This window comes from Canis aureus, chromosome 17 (genome assembly GCF_053574225.1).
Source record: "Canis aureus isolate CA01 chromosome 17, VMU_Caureus_v.1.0, whole genome shotgun sequence".
Taxonomy (NCBI): domain Eukaryota; kingdom Metazoa; phylum Chordata; class Mammalia; order Carnivora; family Canidae; genus Canis; species Canis aureus.
Genome location: NC_135627.1, coordinates 51276563 through 51299275, shown reverse-complemented (window position 1 = coordinate 51299275; position 22713 = coordinate 51276563). Strand labels below are relative to the sequence as shown.

General features: G+C 42.7%; 2 long non-coding RNA genes across 2 annotated transcripts in view; one reads left to right on the top strand and one right to left on the bottom strand.

Moving 5' to 3' along the window:
• LOC144287971 (uncharacterized) overlaps positions 1-22713 on the bottom strand; it is a 111710-nt gene that overhangs the window by 44917 nt on the left and 44080 nt on the right. Inside the window, exon 2 of the long non-coding RNA XR_013355901.1 lies at positions 22049-22110. This is a non-coding gene — a long non-coding RNA (uncharacterized LOC144287971). The remainder of the gene's footprint in view (positions 1-22048; positions 22111-22713) is intronic.
• LOC144287557 (uncharacterized) lies at positions 1677-8922 on the top strand. The gene is made up of 3 exons (XR_013355340.1): positions 1677-1849; positions 2519-2719; positions 8773-8922. It is a non-coding gene; the product is annotated as an uncharacterized LOC144287557 (long non-coding RNA).

Here is a 22713-nt window from a genome sequence, read left to right as displayed (position 1 = left end):
TGGACATTTTCTTGCTGAAGGAGGTACTTGGCTCATTTTGAATTTGTCTGACTTTTCCCTACCCTCACCCCTCATGTAGTTTCCATATGTGGGCCAAGGTATTAGCTGCGAGGACATATAGGTTCAATGTACTTATAATAATGACTGTGAGCCTCATTATGTAGTCATTTTGAGACTGATATAGAAGGTCAGATTGCTTTAGAAAACTTTGGAGTAGATAAAAATTAGGTAAGAAATAATTTCCTTTTTTTGGCATTTTTTTTTTTTTGTGTGTGTGTGTATGTGTGGAGGTGGATGTGAAGACTTTTCAAATACATGGAAAAGCTATATATGCACAGCAGTGTGACTTCCCATGTACCACAAGTATATGTATTATGAATGTATTGCTTAGTGTGGGAAGAGCATTAACAACCCCTTTAACATTATGTGAAAGACCTTTCTCTGGAGATTGAAAACCAAAGACGATTCTCTGGTTTATGCAAGCTTCCTAAAAATTGATTAAGTGCGTCAGCCCCAGAGGGGTAGAGAATTTGGAAAGGTAGAATGGTTTTTCTAATGGTTTCCTATAGGTTCAAAACAGCCTAGTATTTACTCTCTAAGGTCACTGAGCCTGAAAATCAGTAGATTCTAATCTAGCAGGGTTTAAGTAAAGAGCAGAGATAAGAAGTGGCATTTATTTTTAAAAATTAGAGATGCCATATATTTTTTCGAATATTATACATATTTTTAAAGAGAACTCCACTGAACTTAGAAAAACAATGTAGCTCAGTATAAAGAAATTAAGCAATAAAGAAAGAGAAAGAAGAAGAAAAAACCACTCCAAATCACACTACACAGACATAGCTACTATTAACATCATTACAAACATCATCCCACGCATCTTCATGGGGTGACATTGCCCCTATTCAGAATGCATAGGTTTAAAGCCTTCTATTATTTCCATTCCCTGATTTCATTAAAGACAAGAAGGATTTATTTTCCCCAACTTTGTTATTATTCTTTTTGGTTGCCTATGGGTTTTGCATAGATAGTGGCATAAAATGACCCTTATTGTATCATCTTTAACCAAAGTACACATATCTTCCAACTAGAAAAACTTTAGATAACTCTAAAATATCTTAAGTGTGAGATAAAAATGTCTGGCTTCAGAGTTTTGCATTACTGATCTCCATGATTTATACTAATTAGTTCATCCACTGAACTCTCATTTTGGGGAGCCATTTATTCATCATCAAATATTGCTAAGTATTTCATAATTGCAAGGAACCACAGAAATCCTAGTAAAAGACATAAAAATATGATGCACTTTTTTACTTTCTAAGACATAATTTAGTGATAAAGAGAATTCATTCACTCATGTTACTAATCATTTATGGGGTACCTGGCATCTGTGTCAGATGCTAGAGATATAAAAACAATAAATAAAGATGTAGTCTCTGCCCCCAAAAGGATTTCATGGACCATTGGGGAAAATAAACACATCAACAAATAGTAATCGCATCATATGACATGTGCCTCTGATACGTAAGTAAACAATAATAACAGGAGATAGCATCTGTCAAATAGTTTATGAGAAACACAACTAGTCTTTGAGCATGGTTTAGGAAAGAAAAGAATGATCCCATCTTGAGGTCTTCAGGAAGCAGAAGTATTGGAGCTGGTTCTTAATGATTTGAAGCCTTTTAATTGGCAGGGGTAGGTGAGGGTTGTACTCAAGAGCAAGGCAAGGCCACAAGCAAACCAGAGCATGGAGATGGGAAAGAGAGGCTAGAAACAGGGCAATGCAAGTTCCTGCAGAGATTGGAGCTGAGCGTTCCTTCCTGGCAGTTGGAAAAATATGGCTTGCAAGGTAAGTTCGGGGGAGGTGTGTGACTCAAAGGTCTGGGTTTTATTCTTTGCACAGTAGGAAGCCACTACAGGTTGCAATGAGGGGAGTGACATCATCAAAGCACGGTTTTGGTAGGTTGGATGCTATCCTCAAGCAGGAGGGATTAAAAGAAGAGAAACGCAAAGGAACTACAATTTATGTAACACCTGCTATATACCACCTCTGTGAACATACAGCACTTCAATTCTCAGGACTGTACACACAAGGAGGCACTTTTATTTCCCTTTTAAATCTGTGGAAACAGGATCAAATAGTTCATGAAACGTAACCAAAATTACAAATCTCACATGGGAAAGAGTCTGACAGTCTGACTTCCGAACACGGAACATGGTTTGACCTCCTTCCTCCATGCCATGATGAGCAATTGGCATCACAGAGCTCACAATAATTACTCTGTTTATGTTGAATGTGTCAAGATACTAACGTTATAAAAATTCATTGTTTGTTCAGAGTGTAATCTGCACTCAGCCTTCTCAATTTGGAGAGAGTTTGATAGACTTGGAGAAGGGTCTAAACCTTCCTTTAACCCTAAAATGCTCTATTAGACCCTGAACCGGAACAACTGGAACAAAGACTCTCACACCAAATATTCCATGGGTAAGCTTTAATGTTTTATTTCTTTCTATCCAGATAGAGTGTCAAGCCCTTCAGGGAAGGAAGAAAGAGGGCAAGTTGTGATGGGGGTAATGAAAATTTTCCTTTTCCAACTTGCTCAGAACATTTTAGCCACCCACTTTACCCAGACCTCCATGCTGGCGGGACTCAGAGGACAAACGAGCATTTTTTTGGAGTTGTCTAGCATAGCGGGCCTTCTCTTTGGCTTACCTGCAGGTATGTACTCTGTGGGTGTGTGTTCACTGTTATACTGATGGAGTTGTTAGAATTAACCAAAAGATTTCTCATCTCACCCTCTTGGATTTTGTTTCTCTAGTGCCAGGCAAGCTTTCCTAACTTTTTTTTGTAAGTAGAAAAATAGTCTGGAGACATGAATATTCATTTAAATGATTTAGAAATACTTTCAAATGGCTTCAGAGGAAAAACAGCAGAAAGACAAAGTGTTAAAAAGCTAGCTCAAAAGCCTTGTGAGTGGATTTTAGAGAGAGAACTTTGATTTGAGTTCTTATAAATTTCACTTAGGAAGGAGAGAAGAAAAGCTTTAGAAGGTATTCAGACCAGTAAATGGTGGCACTGGTCAAAAATCCTGGAGCCATGCCACGATTTCCTTCTTGGACACAACCCCTCAATTCACCCTTTCAGAGGCCCCTGCTCTACCAGGGACTGACCAGAGTCAGCAGTGTCCTTAGGAGGTTTTCGGTGTCATTAGGTTTCATCTTCATGCAAAAGAAAAAGCCACAGCAACAAGGTGCATGAGGTGGCATCAAAGGCTTCCTTTTTGTAGCTGCTTCAGTGTGTCTGGGCTTGGCAGCATCTAGCTTTGGTGTAGAAGAACAATCAGCTGAGATCACTGCATGAAATATTGCTGATGGTGATTAAGACTCAGTGTGGATGACAGCTGGTGGCTCTTCGTTTCTACAGTAGGAGACAGCCGTGTGACCAAACCCTGAAATAGCTGTAGGGGGAATGGTTGGTGCGGAGCTTGGCATCTTCAGGCAGCACCCAGGATGTTGAGTTTGGTTTTGAATGCCACACTGTGGGAGTGATGGGAACAAATTTGAGAACATTCAGGAGGGAGTAATGAAGACCAGGAAGTATCTGGAAAACTAGGGGCACTGGGGATGCTTCATGGAGAAAAAAGGGTCTGAAGTGGCACATGACTTTGAAATTACACTGGCTGTATACTGCGCCAGGCAGACAAAGGCAAAAGGGTGCGAGAAGTGACTTTATGAAAGAAATAACTTTTCCAATAATGATAAAATGGGCTGCTGTGAGGAAGTCATGAGCTCCCTAAGATCAGAAATGTTCAAGCATATGATCTCATGACCTTCTAAATCAAGGGTTCTGTGGTTTGATGGTTTCCAAGGGTCTCACAGGTCACCACAAGTACACACACAACTATCAGCTTATGGTTGATACATCTTTCCTTTCCTTGCAGTCTCTTTTCTACTCAATCTCCCAATCTATTCTGGCTTTTGTCCCCACCACCCCAAGGGGATTGCTTCTGTCAAATCACACTTAAGTCATCAGAGCCCATCATCTCTATCCCTATCTTATTTCAATTTTTAGAAGCATTTTACACAATGTCAACTGTTTTCTGGAAACAGATCCTTCTCTTGGCTTTCATGACCTCATGCTCACCTAGCAGCTTCTTCCGACCTCACGGACTTTTATCTCAGTCTCTTGCTAGTTCTTCCTCCTCTCCTCAACTCCTAAATGTTAGGATACTCCAGAGGTCCCAATTAGGATTCCCTTCTCCTCTCTATATTAATTCTTTGTAGTGGTTTAAAAACATGTCAACCCATTCCTTAATTTTTTTTTTCTGATGCAGAAGTGGAATCTCTGTCTTCTCCCCTTGAATCTGGGTTATAGGTTACACTGTGGGAAAGCCTAGGCCCCTAGAGATTCCAGGTGTGGAACTCTAGCCAAAAGCCCAGCTGGGGATGCAAACATTGGGCAGTAGACTCAAGCCTTCTCTGTGGTGCTCTGTCCAAATTCTTGACCTACAGAACCCAAGAGTGGAATAAAAATGGTTCCTTTATGCCCCTTAGTTTGGGGTGGCTTGTTATGCAGCAGAGTAACTAGAGCACTCCCAAAGGGGCCTCATCCTGTAGCATGTCTTGAAATATGACTTATAAAAGCTCATGACTTCAAAATCCACTTTCCAGCCCTAATCTCTCAACTCCAGACTCTTTAATTATTGAAGTGTCTACTGTTCCCTCCACTTGGGTATTCGGCAAGCATTATCTCAAACTCAATATGACCAAGACAGAAAGCTTAACATTTAGCCCTTGACCCTCAAATTTACTTCTTTCTATTTCCTGAACCTCTGCATATATCTGGTTTTTCGAGCTAAAACTCCTTTAGTCTTGCTTCCTTTTTTTTTTTTTTTTTTTGCCCTCAAGATGATATCCAACACGATAGCAAGTGCTGTTCATTTTTTCTCCAAAATGTCCCTGAGGTCGGTCCCTCTTCTCTCCATCTCATCTACCTCTGTCCTAATCCAAGTTATAATCTTCTCATGTACTGCAATATCTGCTTGACCATTTTCCTGTGGCCATTCTTGTCCTCTTAAAATCTACTTTTGGCACAGAAGGCTGTATTAGTTATCTATTACAGTGTTACAACCAAAACTTGGTGGCTTAAAACAACAACAGTTTCTGTAGGTTAGGAATGTGGGCACAGTGCAGCTGGATTCACTGCCAATTGGTATCAAGCTGCACTGGAAAGTGTCTGCCTCTTAGTGCCCTCATGTGGTTGTGACAAAATCCAGTTCCCAGGAGCTATTAGACTAGGCGCCCCACTCCCTCTTGGACTGTTGGCTGAAGGCATCCCTTATTTCCCTGCCACATCAGCCTTTCCATAGAGTGTTTTTACAACATGGCAGCTGGCTTTATCAAGGAGAGGGAGGAGGCAAGAGAGAGTGGGAAAACTATCTAGTCATAGGCTTTTGAAACCTAAGCAAGGAAGTGACAGCCCGTCATTTCTCTATCCCATGTCTATTAGTTAGAAGCAGCAAGTCACTAAGTCCACACTCAAGGGAAAGGGATTTCACAGGGCATGAAAACCAGGAGGTGGGGATTGTTGGAAGCCATGTCAGAATCTGCCTACTACATTGCCCCGGAGTGATCTTTTAAAACCATAAATCACATCATGGTGCACCCCTTCTTAAAAACCTCCAGCGGTGGATATATGACATTATACAGTTGTCTAACCTCATGTACAATACCGAGAGCCGACCATAACATAAACAATGGACTTTGGATGACGATGATGTGTCAGTGTAGGTTCATCAGTTGTAACAATGCATCACTCTGCTGGGGAGGTTGATCTTGGGGGAGGACATGCATGTGTAGGGGCAGCAGGCATGTGAGAAATCTATCTTCCTCTTAGTTTTTCTGTGAACCAAAACTGCTCTTAAAAAGTAAATACATTTTAAAAACTATCCCTGATGGTTTTTATTTTAATTTTTTTAATTTATTTTTTATTGGTGTTCAATTTGCCAACATATAGAATAACACCCAGTGCTCATCCTGTCAGTGCCCCCCTCAGTGCCCGTCACCCAGTCACCCCCACCCCCCCGCCCACCTCCCCTTCCACCACCCCTAGTTCGTTTCCCAGAGTTAGGAATCTCTTCTGTTCTGTCTCCCTCTCTGACATTTCCCACTCATTTTTTTCTCCTTTGCCCTTTATTCCCTTTCACCATTTTTTATATTCCCCAAATGAATGAGACCAAACATTCAATGTTTGTCCTTCTCCGATTGACTTATTTCACTCAGCATAATCCCTCCAGGTCCATCCACGTCGAAGCAAATGGTGGGTTTTGTCATTTCTAATGGCTGAGGAAGGGATCCCTGGGTGGCGCAGCGGTTTGGCGCCTGCCTTTGGCCCAGGGCGCGATCCTGGAGACCCGGGATCGAATCCCACGTCGGGCTCCCGGTGCATGGAGCCTGCTTCTCCTTCTGCCTATGTCTCTGCCTCTCTCTCTCTCTCTCTCTCTGTGTGACTATCATAAATAAATAAAAATTAAAAAAAAATAATGGCTGAGGAATATTCCATTGTATACATAAACCACATCTTCTTTGTCCATTCCTGATGGTTTTTATTGCACTTTAGAATGGACCCCCAATTTCTTATTGCCTTACGGAGCCCTACATATCCAGCTGCCATCTACTTTTCTCACTTCATATTTTACTACACTTTCTCTCATCCACTTCACTCCAGCTGCCCTGTTCTTCTTTCTGTTCCCTGAATTCTCCAAATATCCTCCTTCCTTGGGCCTTTGTTAAGACGTTCTTCCCTGTGGGCCACCTTCCTCGTGGCCTGTGTCAGGATGGCTGGGTCCTCTCATGCAGATCTCAGCTTTGCTGTTACCTCCTTGGAAAGGCCTCCCTAACTACTCTCATCTATACCACATCAACTTCTTTGTTTCTCTACTCTGCTCTTATCATCATCTAATATTACTCTTGTTTCTGTATTTATTAATTTATTTCTTTTCTCCCTCTCCTCCTGCAGGTAGAATGTAGGTCCCGTGAGAGCAGGGACTGTTTTTGTCTTAGCTCCATCACTGCTTTCACCACTCTCAGATCAACATCTTGGGGCCCGGTTGACCCTGGGCTGGGAGCATCACCTGGCAGCATTTGATCCTGCTGGCTGTATCCATGGGCACCACCTATTGTTCCCTCAGATGAGTGGCCCAAGTAACATCTCTGCTATATTTAGCTGTTATAGTTTTTATTTAGCTATTATATTAGCTTTTATATTTATATTTACTACCTTCGCAGGGATTCATCTTTGAATAAATTCCTTGTCTGAAGTCTAGTGACCACATGGAACTTGCTTCAACAGTTCAGCTAATCAACAGACTGGATTTAATATATTGACCAGATCCAGCCTTGGTTCATTCACTTTCCACCTCCAAACTATATCCATTTCTGTTCATAGAATTACCAGAGATTTTTTTTAAAGATTTTTATTTATTTATTCAGAGAGAGAGAGAGAGGGAGAGAAGCAGAGACACAGACAGAGGGAGAAGCAGGCGCTATGCAGGGAGCCCGATGTGGGACTCGATCCTGGGTCTCCAGGATCATACCCTGGGCTGCAGGCAGCGCTAAACCACTGTGCCACCAGGGCTGCCCCCCTACCAGAGATTTTCTAATACACAATTTCCATAACTAAGTTTATGAGAATAGCTAACAGTTACAGGATACTTATAAGGTGGCAGATACTGTGTCAAGTGCTTTCTATGTTTCAACTCATTTAATCAATTAAGATTCCCATTCTATAGATGAGGAAAATGAGGCACAGAAGGCTATGTAAATTGCCCAGGGTCACATAGGTAATAAGTGGTGACATTGGAATTTAACCTCACAGTCTGATTTTAGAGTTCTTGCTGCCACTCACAGTAGATGAACTTCTTGCCACTCATACTCATGGTAGATAATCTTTTGCAAAATCCCTCCATCACTACTTAACACAGAAAGAGGCAGGTTCCCAGACCCATGCAATTCCCACCAGGTACTTTTTTCAAAAGTATGCACAACTTGGAGTCTCTTGATTTGTTTACTATCTTCATTAACTCTCTTTCTACCATTTTAGCGACTCTGTTTCAACTACCTGGGAGAGGGAGAGAAGAAATGTCAAAATGCAAGGCCAGACATTCTCCAGAGTGCTCATTGCAGCCACCATGTTACCCAGGGTGCAGACTGCCTCTCCCTATTTCTGAGATCCTCCCTGGCCTGTAGTCGTGGGAGGGCTTTCAGAAGTTTGTCTGGTTTTTTTGGCAGGAAGAGAACAGCTGTTATCTTGGTTATAACCCGAAAAACACTCCCTTGCTCTAAAGATGTTATGGCTCAGCGATACTCCCCATGTTCCATCAGCGAACATTCCTCTTGGCTGTCCCCATGCAGGCTTTACTGTGGAATAGTTTCACTCCTTGGGCATGTGGAGCTATACTGACCCCCATGGCTCCACCACCGCCTCCTTGCTCTCCTGCAAATTTCTCTCCACACACATTTGGAGGCTTAGCTAGTCATTATCCAGCAAAGAAATTTCTCCTGCCCTGATGATAATGATCAAATGGCAGGCAACAGGGACAGCACCTGTTGCCAAGTATTGAGATGGAATAAACATCGCCCAGCTTCTTCTGAGAAGGAATAGCGATGTCTTGAGAGTCAGGAAGAAGAAAAGTGGCCAAATAAAAATGGTTTATTGGAAAAATATTCGGGGTCCCTCAGGGAGGACTGTCACAACTGGTGTTATCTCCTCAGGGAGCCAGCCCGCCTGCCAGCTGTATGCAGAGGACCTGAACACGGGACCCATCTTCTTTGGTGCACACTGTCTCTGGGTAGGAAGAATGCTATTTTTTGTTTAGGCTGAACACTCACCTGAACAAATAGCAGATGTTGATGAATATTAATTTGTGCTCAAATTAATGCTTCAAAGTGTCAATTTAATTTCTGTTTTACTATTCAGCCCTTGATTGTAATGAGCTACTTCAGGATGTGGGGAGCACACACCTGGCTTGGGGGCAGGGCTGGAGGTCTCCAGGGAGTGGGGCTGGGTCTTTGAGCTTTTATCTTTCTGCAGTGGGACAATTCTAGCGGGGTCCAGGTGGCCCTCAAAAGTCACTCAGCTGCTCCCTGGCCCAGCGGAGAGCTAGCAACTCCTCAAGGAGAGACAGACAGACAGACACACACACACATCAAATGGCCATTTGACTTTCAGGGGAGGCTGGGAGCTAAGTGCATGCCCCAGATGGGCTCTGGGCTGAGTGGACTGGTGGCTAGATGACACCTTCATGGAGTCCTTGGACTCTACCTCAGGCCATCTCTATCACTGGATTTTCATGTTCCTGAGAAATTTCATTCTAACCGATATCCTTATAGGTCCACATGGTGAGGGGAACAGGGCCCACTTTGGGAGGCAGGCAAATTTGGGTATAAATCCCAGCCCTGGATCTTGCTGTCTAAGGTACATTTCTTAAGCTTTCCAAGCCTTAGTTTTACTGCTTATAAAAAATGGGCCCATTTAGAGATGAAATGAGAAGTCTGTGTCTTCCATGCTTCACAAGAGCTTGGCACCAGGTTCCCATCCTCCCATCCTTCAGATGGATAAACCCTTTCCCAAATAATGTGAACATTGAACTTACTCCTTACTGAGTTTTCAAAATTCTGTTATAAAACGCTTCTCTGTGTTGCCTGATTTCCTAATCCTCTCTGTGCCTCATTAGTAACTTGGTAAGTAAACATGACAAATGTTTCTATTTTGAGTTTTCTGCCAAAACAATGTGAATGCTGTGATTTTTATAAAGAATACAAATGGCACCATATTCTACGTTTGCCTTGTTTCTCGTTCATCTATGTTGCTGTTTCTCTGTCAGTTGGACAAATAGAATGGATTTTTCCCTCATAGGAAATCACCTTCTGCAGCCCCAGCCTCTGGCCTGCCTGGGACTTGCCTTACCACTTCACCTTCTTCCTCCTACCTTGCCTGCTGTCGTTCCAGACACACTGGTCATTGTTGCATATTATTAGCTGCAATCAAAAGAATCCTGAGTAGTGATAATGTGCAGAATTGCGAGGTCAAGTTGTCCTGTTGTCGAAACTGTTGACGGTAGGTTTAGGTGCACAGTATGGATTTCCACCTCCCTCTTGATATTTTTCTGAACTTAAATGTTAATTAGTTTCCCAGGGCTGCCTTGACCAAGTTCCCTAACTGGATGGCTTAAAATAACAAATTTATTGTGTCATAGTTCTGGAGGCTAGTAGTCCAAAATCAAGAAGTTGGCAAGGCTCCTTCCGTACTGTGTAGGAGAGAAACCTCCCTGGCTTCTGGTAGTGGCCATCCATCCTTGGTATTCCTCTGCCTGTGACAGCATAATTACAATCTCTACCTCCGTCTTCACATGGTCTTCTTGCTGCATCTTCTTATCATCCTCCCTGTGTGTGTCTGTGTCCAAATTTCCCCTTTTTATAAGGACACCAGTCATTTTGGATTAGGTCCCACCTTAATGGGCTCATCTTAAGTTGGTTAAAGCTACAGAGACCCTATTTCCAAGTAAGGTCACATTCTGAGATATTGGGGTTAGGACTTCAACATATATTTTTTCTGTGTGTGTGGGAAAGTGGAGGGAGGAAACACAATTCAACCTGTAACATGTGTAAATTCTTTTTTTTTAATGGACATAAGATTTATTTTTTGTATATTTTTTAATGAGGTTTGATTTGCCAACATATAGTATAACACCCAGTGCTCATCCCATCAAGTGCTCCCCTCAGTGCCCGTCACCCAGTCACTGCATCCCCCCGCCCACCTCCCTTTCCACCACCCCTTGTTCCTTTCCCAGAGTTAGGAGTCTCTCATGTTCTGTCTCCCTCTCTGATTTTTCCCACTCATTTTCTCTCCTTTCCCCTATAATATCTTTCACTATTTTTTTTCTTTTTCTTAGAGTTCTGGTCAATCCTTTAGACTTTATGTCAGTTGTAAACCAGATGAACAAAACTTTTCACAATCTGGCCTTTATTCATTCATTCATTCATTCATTCATTCATTCATATAAAAATATTTATTTGGTATTTATGATACTCTGATCCAGAACTTCTGATCTATCATCTCAAGCATCCTAGACTTTCAAGCATCCTAGAAAGATGGGTAACACTGGGGATCCCTGGGTGGCTCAGAGGTTTAGCACCTTCCTTTGTTCGGACCAGGGCATGATCCTGGAGTCCCGGGATCAAGTCCCACATTGGGCTCCCTGCATGGAGCCTGATTCTCCCTCTGCCTGTGTCTCTGCCTCTCTCTCTCTCTGCCTCTCATGAATAAATAAATAAAATCTTAAAAAAAGAGGGGTAGCATTATTCCCATTCTACAAAGCTGAAAACAAAAACTCAAATAAATTAAGACAATGGCCTTTCTCCTCACAGTGGATGTCAGAGCTCAGTGTTTGAGCTAGTGGCTCCTGACTACAAGCCAGTTGCATCAGGTCAGAACCATGTTGACTCAGCAACATTCTTTACTTTCTATTTAACTATATCTCTCTACCTTTGACTGCCAGAAATCCTGTCCGTTCTTGATCTCTTCTCTCCCTCAGCACTCTCTGGTCACCCTCTCTCTTTGGCTATTTTGGTAATATTGGCCCCTGTCTCATGGCCAGGTCATCAATACTGGCCCCTACTGGCTGCTTTCTTCCTTGCCCTTCAGTTCTCTTCCCTTCCAAGGACTTTTTTCTTTCCTGCCTCTCTCCCTTCTGTCTTACTCTCTTTGTTCACTTAATTCTTTAAACATGCCAGCATCCTGACTCCTGGTGTCATTCATCCACACCTAAATTTAGCGGGCAGTCTCTATCCTTGACGTTTATATATTCTGGACATCAACATAGTTCCTTACCACTTGACACTCCTGTTTTTTTAAAGCAACACTCATAGCTTCTGATGTATTTTAAACAGCCTGAAGACACCACTTTATACTGGCACACAGCCCAGTTCTTTACCTCTGCTGCTGCTTCCAAACATGACATTGGTCCCCTGGGGGATATTAGGTGTTCTTTTCCAAGCACTGAGAGGTGGCCTCCTGCTAATGTTATTGTGCAGTGCTTTTTCAACACAATGTAAGGAGTCTGGGTATCTGACCGCTCTTCCAACAAGCTTAGTGCTCTCCCTGGGAGAGCTACCTAAACTCATTTTAAAGATTACCTGGCAGATAGGTCTGCCTGTTAGAATGGCTACCCCAAACTACTCCAGGAAGATGAAAGCCTAGTGTTAAAAAAAAAAAAAGCCAGAAAAGGAGATTTAGTTACTCCCTTGATAACATTTTTTTAAAAACTCCCAACTACGGAGCTCCATATTTTCTTCTGTGTTGTACCTGTTCATGTCCTGAGTGATCTTGTCTTCTTTATTACTTTTTAGGTGCTATTTATACACAAAAATGTCAAATCTAATTCTTCATCTTGGTACCATCCCCACGCTCCAGATCTGTATTTTTAGCTCTCTGCTATTCTCCCGAATGTCCTGAAGGCATCTCCCAGCTAAGTGTCCTCTTCCTCTTCTAGTCTGTATTTGATGAGACTGGCATTTATCCTCCATCTCTCAAGCTATGCACTATCATTCCTGATTCTGTGGCCAATCAGTTAAGGACAGCCCTGCCATTCTAGCTCAGAGATGCCTATATATCTGTCTGCTGTTGATCCTTACTCTCAACATTGCTCATCAACCTTGAGAACTTAGGTGGACTTTCTCTCCTGTATCTCTTTGTTCTGATCCCAAGAGACTTCTTCGGAGAAGGTAAATTTGACACCTGGCTGTCTTGTTTTTGAACTTGCTTCTAGCTTCTCAACGCCCTGGATAAATATCTAAACACCATAGGTTGTTATTCCAGGCCTCCATTAATCTGACTGTGACTGACTTCTTATTCCTCACACTCTGTCCTCCTAATCTCTCCCACCCCAAACATACCCAACTTCTGTCAAATGGGGCCTCTCATTCCCTTTCATGTCTTTGTACTCCTGCATGTGATGCTTCCTCTGCTGGGGATAGCTTTCTTCTCTCCTTCACCCGATGAGTTCCTTTTCACCTTAGTGAGGCTGATAGGAATCCTCATAGATAGAGTTGGTGGCTCTTTCTACTTACATCATGGCATTTTGTTCATACTTAGGTAGTACCACTCTAAGCTCTATAATAATTTATGTTTTCTCATCTGTCTCCTCTATTGGACTGTAAACTCCCCAGCAGCCAGTACGGTGCCTGGCATGCCATGAGAAAACACTAATGTTTCTGAATGATTGAAAGCTTCATAGCATCTAATTCAACTCTCTTTATCTCTTTCCACTCATTCTTCTTTTCTTTTTTTCCTCCATTGAGAAAGATCTGATTGATTATCAAAATCCACATTGCACAAGCAATAATTAAATATGTAAATAAACAAAGAAACAAGCTGGAGTTAAAAACAGGAAAAGAAGGCAACAGGCTAAAGTCAAGGGTAGGGTGAGTGCTTCATCTGCCTGCCTAGGGCAGCACAGGTACTAGAGGCTGGTTGCAGGACTAATCCTGAGCTCCCCGGCAGCCCCAACAAAGAGTGCAAAGTTGGCTTATCCAGTTATTTGTTTCTGTATAATAAAATGTTGCTCTGGGGAAGAACAGTAAGACCCAAGAGAAATTTCTCAGAAAGGTACCATGTAACCAGATAGCACCACCATCCTCTCCCTCTGATAAAACAGCTAGCACATAGCAGGATAGTTCCTGGCTAAGCTATGGAAGGGAAGTATAATATTTTCCCAGTGTCCACATTCATGAGTTTTAATTACAAACTGTGACTATATTTCCTCTTAGTATGTGTGTGATAATTAGGAACAAGAGAGAAAGCTGAGAGGGGAGGGTCCCGTCCTATGACTAAAGTCCTGACACTATCACTCACTAACTCATTAACTCACTCATTCATTCATTCTTGCATCCATCAGGCAATAATTCTTAATTAAATGTCTATTTTATATAAGGCTGTCTGGAGGATTTTCCCTCCAGCTCCTACTGTGCAATCTCTCCCATCCGGAGTTTGGCTGGAAGGTGTATTACCATCTATCAGCTCTTTCAATCAGAGGCCAGTGGATGCATCTGCCTAAATTGCTTCATACAGGATTCAGCACTCGAGCTGGAGGTTTTTCAGTGGCAGCTAATGGTTGTCATAGGGAGGAACAAAAAGGGCTCTTGGACATGCTTCTTTTTAAGCGTCCAGGGAACATTTTCTGGCTCTGGAAAGACTGCTTTCACAGAGCAATTTTAGCCATTATCAACTGAGAATAAAACCTACTTTACGAAATTAAATTAGCCAGTCTTCCCTCCCAGATTCATTTTTCCTCCTTTAGTGTGGTGAAACCCATCTCTATTTAGCAGGCCAAGTAACCTCTCCTACCTCGTCGTTCAAATCATTTAGTAAAATAAAAAGGCTTTAAAAAAGGAGGTTGCAAATATAAACACGACTGCAATTAAGATCTCAACTCCATTACATTAATATAACTACTTTGCATGGAGTTCATTATGATGCGCATCAGGGTTTTAATGTTTTCTCCAGTTTAGTGCCATCCTTAGTTAGGAGGAAACATCGTGCTATAGAAAACAATTGCCTCTTGGGCTGGAAAATAGTTTGAATAGGATTCCATTGTGATTAATTAAGCTCACACACGATAAAGTAGAAGGAACCAAACAGTTGTTCTTCAAATTGACAGCATATTTGGTGAACAAAAAAGATTTATAACACTAAATTTAAATTTTCCTGATGTAATAATATATTATGGAAATTACTCATCTTTTTTTTTCTCCTTTTTTTTTTTTTGCTGGAAACATAGTGAGCCCTTATGTTATTTTCTCCTGATGCAAAGAATAGAGCCACGAACAAGAGTGAAGGGAAGAGAAGCGAAGGAGACTCATTGAGCAAGAGCAGACAGGACAGTATGGATATAAGCCTCTATTTTCTCTTCATTACCCTTGAATTATTTCCCACATTTTATCTGACAATTCTTCTTTGGAGTCAGCTCTAAATGCAGGCAGCTTTCTCCTGGGATAACAGCCCCCCTTCCTGGATGTTACTCTCCAAATTAAAAAGCAGCTTGCTCCCTTTTCCTTTCCAATCATCTGCTGGCCTCACCCAGGCTCTGGTCCACTCTACGGGCCCTTCAGGAAACAACCAGGGCCAGCCTGTAGCATCCGAGGCCGCCTCAGTGGCATTAGAGACCTGCAATTCGCATGTCTACAAAAAGAATAATGAGCTCTGTTTTGAAAAACATTTCTGCTCAGTCTACTTCGTCTCTGCTTTGTTCCTTCTGTCTTCTCTTTGTATCTGCATCTCCTGCGTGTGTGCCCCTCTTCAGTTTGCCAGTCCATTTCTTTCCCTGACCCTCCTCTCATCCTGGCCTCCTCTTTTGCCTGCTTCCCACCCCCTCAGCCCCACTTCCTCTTCAATTCGGAGTCTTCAGTTTGCAATCAAGATCCTTGACGCCAAATAAGGAGTGATGGCTCATGTCTCTGGAGAGCGTCTTCTATTAACTGGCAAGACTCAGGAACTGCTGTTAATGAATAAAGGCAGCTCCCCAGGGTTGGCCTGGGCTACTCAGGCAGCACGCTCAAATACTTTCCGTTGTTGAGAACTGGATTGGGCTTCCAGCACTGATTTCTTGTCTGCTGGAATGATGCTTCCAAGGCTGCAGCAGGATCAGTGTGATACTTAAAAAGTCACCTCTCTTGGCACCATCTTTTGTCAGTGCTGTTGTCGTGGGGAGCCCCAGAGCTGAGCCAGCGAGAGAGTAAGATGGGCCCAAGCTGGGTGGGGGATCCAAGGTAAACTTCCCCTGCATCTTCAGGAGGGACCAAAGCAATAATCCCCTTTAAACGTTTCCTATGTTTGGGGAGAAAGCTGACTTCTCACAGGAGGCTGGCAACTTTCGGATAAAGAGCCGAAGGGGCTAATCATCCTCATTTGCTCAAGATGTGCCAGCTTGAGAAGTGGAATTACCAAATCATTCTGTAAATCCAAAGAGATGAAACATGATAGAAATGTTATTGATTTGGCAAGCTTGTTGCTTCCTTGCTGAGCTCATGATGAATGTCTGGAACAAATGTATAACAAACATCCGTGGGCCAGCAGCTGGCCCCTGGTTCCTGACTCTTTCTCCCTCTGCAACCTCACAGGCCTTGTTTTACACACTTTTCAAGACAGTTTAAATCATTGATTTTAAAAAAAAATATGAAAGAAATCCTAAACCCAGGTTTCAGCCTTCTTTATCTAAGGAGTTAAAAATACTTTTTAAGTCAAACTATTAGCCTTCCTCCTTTGCTTTTCATCGTTTTTCAGTCTGTGATGCCATTTGTAAAATTAGAAAAAACAACAATTGGAATACCTCAGGTCAGTTTACTTAAATACATATTTATTAACTATTATGTAGCAGGTATTAATGCAAAGCAGGGATCATGGGGTGAGGAGGACTTTGTTCTTATCCTCAAAAAGCTTATAGTCTTCATGGACATGGATTTTTTTTTTTAAATAAATGTCACATCTCTTCCCCACTAATTGCAAATGTCCCAATCTCACCTTGCCCCTAATAATAAGGACTTTCTCAGCAGGGTGAGCAAACACACCTTAAAATCCTTTCTTAGCTCAGATTGTTCAGTTTCTTCCTACTTCCTCTGGGTCTCCTTGGTAAAGCGGTACCATCTCTGTACTCCCATGAGACTGCATATATTTTTACCTTCCAACTGTGAGCAGAGGATGTTTATCGAATGAATGAGAGCCTGGATTATTTTTCAATTATTTGACCGATCTATCTTTCACTTTGGGTTCTCTGAGCTCTTTCAGTGAGGGAGAGTGTGTCTCTCTCATCTTTGTGTCCCCAAATTATATGTGCTCTCAAAACTCCTTGAATTACATTCAGTTTTACGCCCTTTGTTTTTGGTAAGAAGGGAACATTTTTCTTCTTGCCCTCATTCCAGACCCTCTAGGGGTAGGGTCATTGTCAGGTCACATAAAGTGTGGATCCAGCAGATTTGAGTTTGGAAGGTAGGGGGATTCCAACCGGGATCAAAATGGCAGCATGTTTCTGACATGAGTGGTCTGCTCTGAAGCTTCTCTGTGGAGGCCGATACTTAGCAGCGATAGTGGAAGCATTTTCTTCCTTCCCCTGCCAGCTATGAACTGAGGGTATTGGCAACCTTCTGGCCTCCTCTAAAACTTCAGAGCATGCCCCTGTCTGGGTTGCAGAGATCCTTGTTGGTCCTCTGTAGCTGCTTGTTTCTTGGCTCCATAGAGTTTCTTCAGGGCTCTCCTCTCTTCCTTCTGCTCTGAAACTCTTCTCTAGTTGTAAGCTTCTGGCAGTTTTCCTCTCTCCAGGCCTCTTACTTTGTCTCATTCTTCTCTTCTTGCCTGACTTAGACATGGTAGCCTGATTTTGGAAGACTGGCTTTTTGAGTGACTTGAAATTTTTCAGGATACTGCTGCTACAGACAGCGCCTACACTTTACTTCCTGATAGTAACCCAGAGGCATTGTACCCTACCCTCATCTCCAGTCCATGGGATACAATAAATAGCCTGCACTCCTTGACCTTGTTCTATATCCATGGAGAAAGCCACAGTTTCCCTAGGATAAGCTGTTTTCTGTACTGGTTCCAGCTTCCTGAATTATGGAGGGAGATAGTTCATGGATCTAAGATAAGCATCTCTTCTGTCTCACCTGAAGGATATGCAGTTAGCACTCTTTCTCTAGGCTCATAGGGGGAAGAGGTTTGTTGGTGCTGTCTGCATCTGCCTGCTAAGGAGCCAGAAAGCTCACATGCTGGCTCTTGAAAGGAGCTGGGCAATGTCACAAAGGACCTTCTTGGTATAAGAAACTGGTGAGAATGCTAGCCTCATTTAAAAAAACATTCCAGGGATCCCTGGGTGGTGCAGCGGTTTGGCGCCTGCCTTTGGCCCAGGGCATGATCCTGGAGACCCGGGATCGAATCCCATGTCGGGCTCCTGGTGCATGGAGCCTGCTTCTCTCTCTGCCTGTGTCTCTGCCTCTCTATCATAAATAAATAAATCTTAAAAAAAAAAAAAAAGAACATAAAAAAACATTCCAGAATGGATAAGTCTTTTTTAAAAAGGTGAGGGTGCCTGGGTGGCACAGTCGATTAAAGGTCTGACTCTCAGTTTTGGCTCAGGTCATGACCTCAGGGTCCTGAGATTGAGTCCTGCATCGGCTTTAGACTCTCTCTGCCCCTGCCATGGCCCCCTGCACTCACTGTGCTCTCTAAAATAAATAAATAAATAAATATTAAAAAAAACAACAACAACATTCCAGAATGGGACAAATATAAGGAGATGCATCTGACACTGGACTTTCAAAGTTAAACCCTCTACCCCCAATCATTTAATTCAGGAGGACAATCTCAGGGACAAAGGCAGAAAAAAAAAAAAAAAGGCTCCGTGGATCTGGCAATGCAATACTTTTTTTTTTTTCATTCGGGGGTTATTCCTTAGACTTTGGGAGGCCATCCTTGGATATCTGAAGAATGGGCTATGTGTCCTTCCAAAGCACTCCCCTAGCACACTGTGCCATACTTTCTGCCAGCACCCAGCACCCAGCACACAGCAGAGCCCATGTGTGTGAGACCATAAAGACACTGAGTACAGGGGCTCACACAGACATACCAGGCACTCGGCATGGACCTGCCAAGTGAGCAGAGTAAGCCGCCCCTTTATGGCATGGGTAGTCTACTTTGGAAAGAAAAACCCTGCCACCTCCAAATGTCTCCCAGGTAACTTGTACCCAGGATGTGACTAGTTAAGTGTTGACTTTAGGATTTAATTTTTTCCTCCCACAGTCTTAGGCAAGCTCTGTGAATGAGCACAGTACCTTCTCTTCGTGGATTCATGAGGACACTCTATCCTAGCCCCTGGCAAGTCTTCAGTGAGTGGCAGTACCATTCCTATTACATGCAAACAACCCTGGATGATGTGGCATTTCATAATGTCCAGCTGGAATGAGATAGCAATCTGGGGAAATCTATGGTGAAGGTTGTTGTATCAGCATAGGGCATGTAGAGAACTAAGTATTTGAAAAGCACACAGTAAGCACTATATGTGTTCATTAAAGAAATAAAACAGTACTGCTACCACTATTATTACCAGACACTAAGACATCACGCGGGCCAGGACATTATTTCTTAAACTGCTGAAGTTCTGATGGTTTAAAGAAAAAAAATACATATACTTTACATTTTGGAAGCCAAGCCCCCAAAATAAAACATGGAAGCACTCTTGGCTCGAGGTTTATTCTATTTAACACCTTTCAATAGGGCAACATCTGGATGTTATCATGGCTTGGCAAGACGTGATGCCGAAATTACGAATTCTGAAAATGCTGTGCATTAGGCCCTCTTGTCTTTGCCTGTAATTGCCTTAAAGATATAAAAGAGCCTGATTGTAATAACTCCCCTAGTGTAACTAGTCTTTGTGTCTATTCTGCACTAGAAGATAGCAGGAAGTGGGATCACTCTAAGGGTGTGAGTGAGGAGAGAGGGGTGTTAATTCTTAAATACGTGTGCCCTGCATCTCAAATAAGTCACGAACAACAGTGCAGAAGAATTACCGGTAATCATATATATATATATATATATATATATATATATATATATGCCTTAACCTATTACCTGGAAAAATTGTTGCTCCAAGATAAGAAGCCCCTAAGTATTCCAGGGTAGGTGGCCCCAGGTCCGGAAGCATTTATTATTTATTTCTTAAAGTCCTGTTCCCTGGTGATAGAGATGGAAATTTGGCAGACTGGGTCTCCCCTTGTCAAGCAAGTGACATGGTTGTTTCATTTTTAATCTGGGTCCTTTGCCCTGACAGATAAATCTGAAGGGGGGCGTTAAGGGTGTGATGAATTGGGCTCCTGGGGATGTCTGTGGGAAAGGGGGAAAGATATGACAGCCTGGGACATGTTTTTTGCCGGGTGGCTGCAGGCTTTTTGAAGTGAAACAGAGCCAGCCATATCTGAGAAGACTTAAACAAGGAGAAAAGTTTGTCTGCAACATGCCTCAAATTCTTCCAGTGGACTGTTATCTATCATTTCAGAGAGTGTGCTGAAGGCCTTTGGGCTGAGCTGGAATGATGGGAGGAAGCAGTACTGCTGTGGCTGTTTATCTGTGGGTACCCTGGAGCTTAGTGGGCAGTGAATAGGTGCTTCTGGATTATGGTCCAAGGGTTCTGGCTGGAGGTGAGCTGCGGCAAACAAGGGGAGTGGAGGATGTCTGGGTGACCCCTGGTGGCACGTGGTCAAACGCCATGTCCACCAAGCACGAAAACAAGCAGCACTTTAATCTCAACTGGGTTCATCTGATCCGTGGTGACAGTCAAACTGTGTGATGTTAGACTTTTGTTTTGGACCCAAAGATAATTTAGATTTAATGTTACACACGATGAGAAGTCATGCAGAATTTTAGCGGGAGTTGAGATGATTTGATTTATATTTAGAACAGAAGTACTGAACCAGTGAGGATACAGCCAGGAGACGAAAAGCACAGTAGCAATTTGAACAGGGAAAATGTACTACTGCATACAAATTATTAGCTAGTTAAAGGGTATTCCCTCCTAAGAAGTATAAAGAGAACTCTTCAAGAATACAGGAGTAAGATGTAGGGAGTAGTCATTTCTTAAAAGGCTGAGAGAGCCTGTGAGCAAGGAGCAAACTTGGAAGAGGCATCGGTCTCCCACTGCCAAGGCTGTGATTCACCTCCTGTGGTCCAGGAGAAGGCAGAGAGGTAGCCTCACCGAGGGGGTGCAGGCTGGGCTGGCTAGCAGGAGCCACCTGCTGGAGTGCGGGCGGAACTCGTGGGAGTGTTTGCGTCACTGGATCTCCCACACACCACTTGCAAGGGAGCGGAGGGTAGGCAGGGAAGCTACACACAATGCTTCTGGGAAGGAAAACTCTGAAACCAAGAAGACAAGTCCTTTCCTCTTGCATCCTCCCTCCAGCATCTCTACTCTTAAGGCCTAACATCGTGCCCCCTTGCCAAAGAGAAATGGTTACTTGGGTTCAGCTCGGGGTCTCAAAGAAGGGCAGGGGAGGATGGTGTATTTGGAGCTTAGAGACAATAAATCCACAGGTGTGCGGGTAGTGAAGTCAAGGTGGGCTTGAAGAGAGGTGAGTCTGGAGGCTAGAGTGAGTGGGGCAGGGGGAAAAAGAATGATGTGGACAGACTGATGCCCTGACCTTGATCGTGAAGCAGAACCCAAGACAGTAGGGATGGCAGGAAGAGGATTGGAAGTAGTTCTAAGGAGGCTGAGGAGGTGGATTCTGTGGCTGACGAGCTGGAGTTCGCGAGAGGGGAGCCTGACGGGTGCCTGCGGGTTTGGTGGGCCTCTTAGCTGGGGAAAAGAACAGATATGAGTTTGAGGGGAAGAGAATGAATTCTGTTTTGGACATGACAGGTGGCACCTGTACCATACCCCGACAAGATTCAGAATATCCTGGAAAAAGTGCAGTGGATTCACACGGGTACCAGAGGTATGAATTTCCACAATTGCTACAAAACTCACATGCGAAGGAAAGGAATGAAAAACAAATTTCTGCCTTAAGAAGAAGTTCAGGAAAGTTCTCTTTCAGAAATCAGCTTTCCTCAACCTCATAAAAGTCTTAAAATTTTTCAGGTAAAGCTTGGAGCTCTATTACCGTTTCTTCAAAACATCCTGAAACTTTAGTTTAGACTAAGGGTCAGAATTAAAGTTTTATGTGTGTGTGTGTGTGTGTGTGTGTGTGTGTGTTTATTTCTATATGTTTTTGTTGTTTTGTACAGAAAGAACTCTTTAAATGTATGTAATTTCCAAATGAGTGGAGTTTCTATATTAAGTCGTCTAGGAAATATTAGTGTTTTACTATCATAACAATTTGTTGCAGGTTAAAAGCTGGTCAGACAAACATACATAAACTCAAAGGAAGGAAGGAAAGTCAATGTATTGGGAAGACACATGTATATAATCCCCCCTCCCTGGCATTCCTTCCTTGTGTCACACATCATGGCACTTACTTGTGTTCTGTATCCAGTTGTTTCTTGTACATAAGTTCTGCTTCCTCTTCTATGCTAAGTTCCTAGAGGGCAGGAAAGATACCACATGTTATTTATTCTTCACAGTTTAATAACAGGTTCTCAATAAAGACTTCATTTTTATTCAGTGAATGTTTGTTTATTAAGCACCACCAGAGCCAACATAGACTTAGGTGATCCTTGGAACCAACACAAAAAATATGCAGTCCATTTCCTTGAGGAGCTCATGATTTAAATGGAGAAAAACAGAGAGTCTCTTTGATAGAATACGGATAGATGTTTAATGGTGATCCTTTTTCTTAGGCAGACCCTTCAATTTGGAGTGAGTCTCTGGACTAACAAGCTAGGAAGTAGCATCTCTTCTTTGTGCCTAAGTTTTGGGAACTGACTGGGTATCAGATGCCATATGGGCTAATCAGAACTTCCATGGTGTTTCTGGGTAAAAATAAAATGAATGTTCCCATATTATATGGGATTATACTGGAGGGAACATCAGAACCTAAAGCTTTATAGGCTTGACAAGAATGTTGGGAAGATTAACAAGTTAATATTTCAAAAAATGCTTTGAAGACAGAAAGTGCCAACATAAGTGCTAATTATTATTATTAGCCCTATGACCTTTTTCCTTTTCCCTTTACTGTTAGATC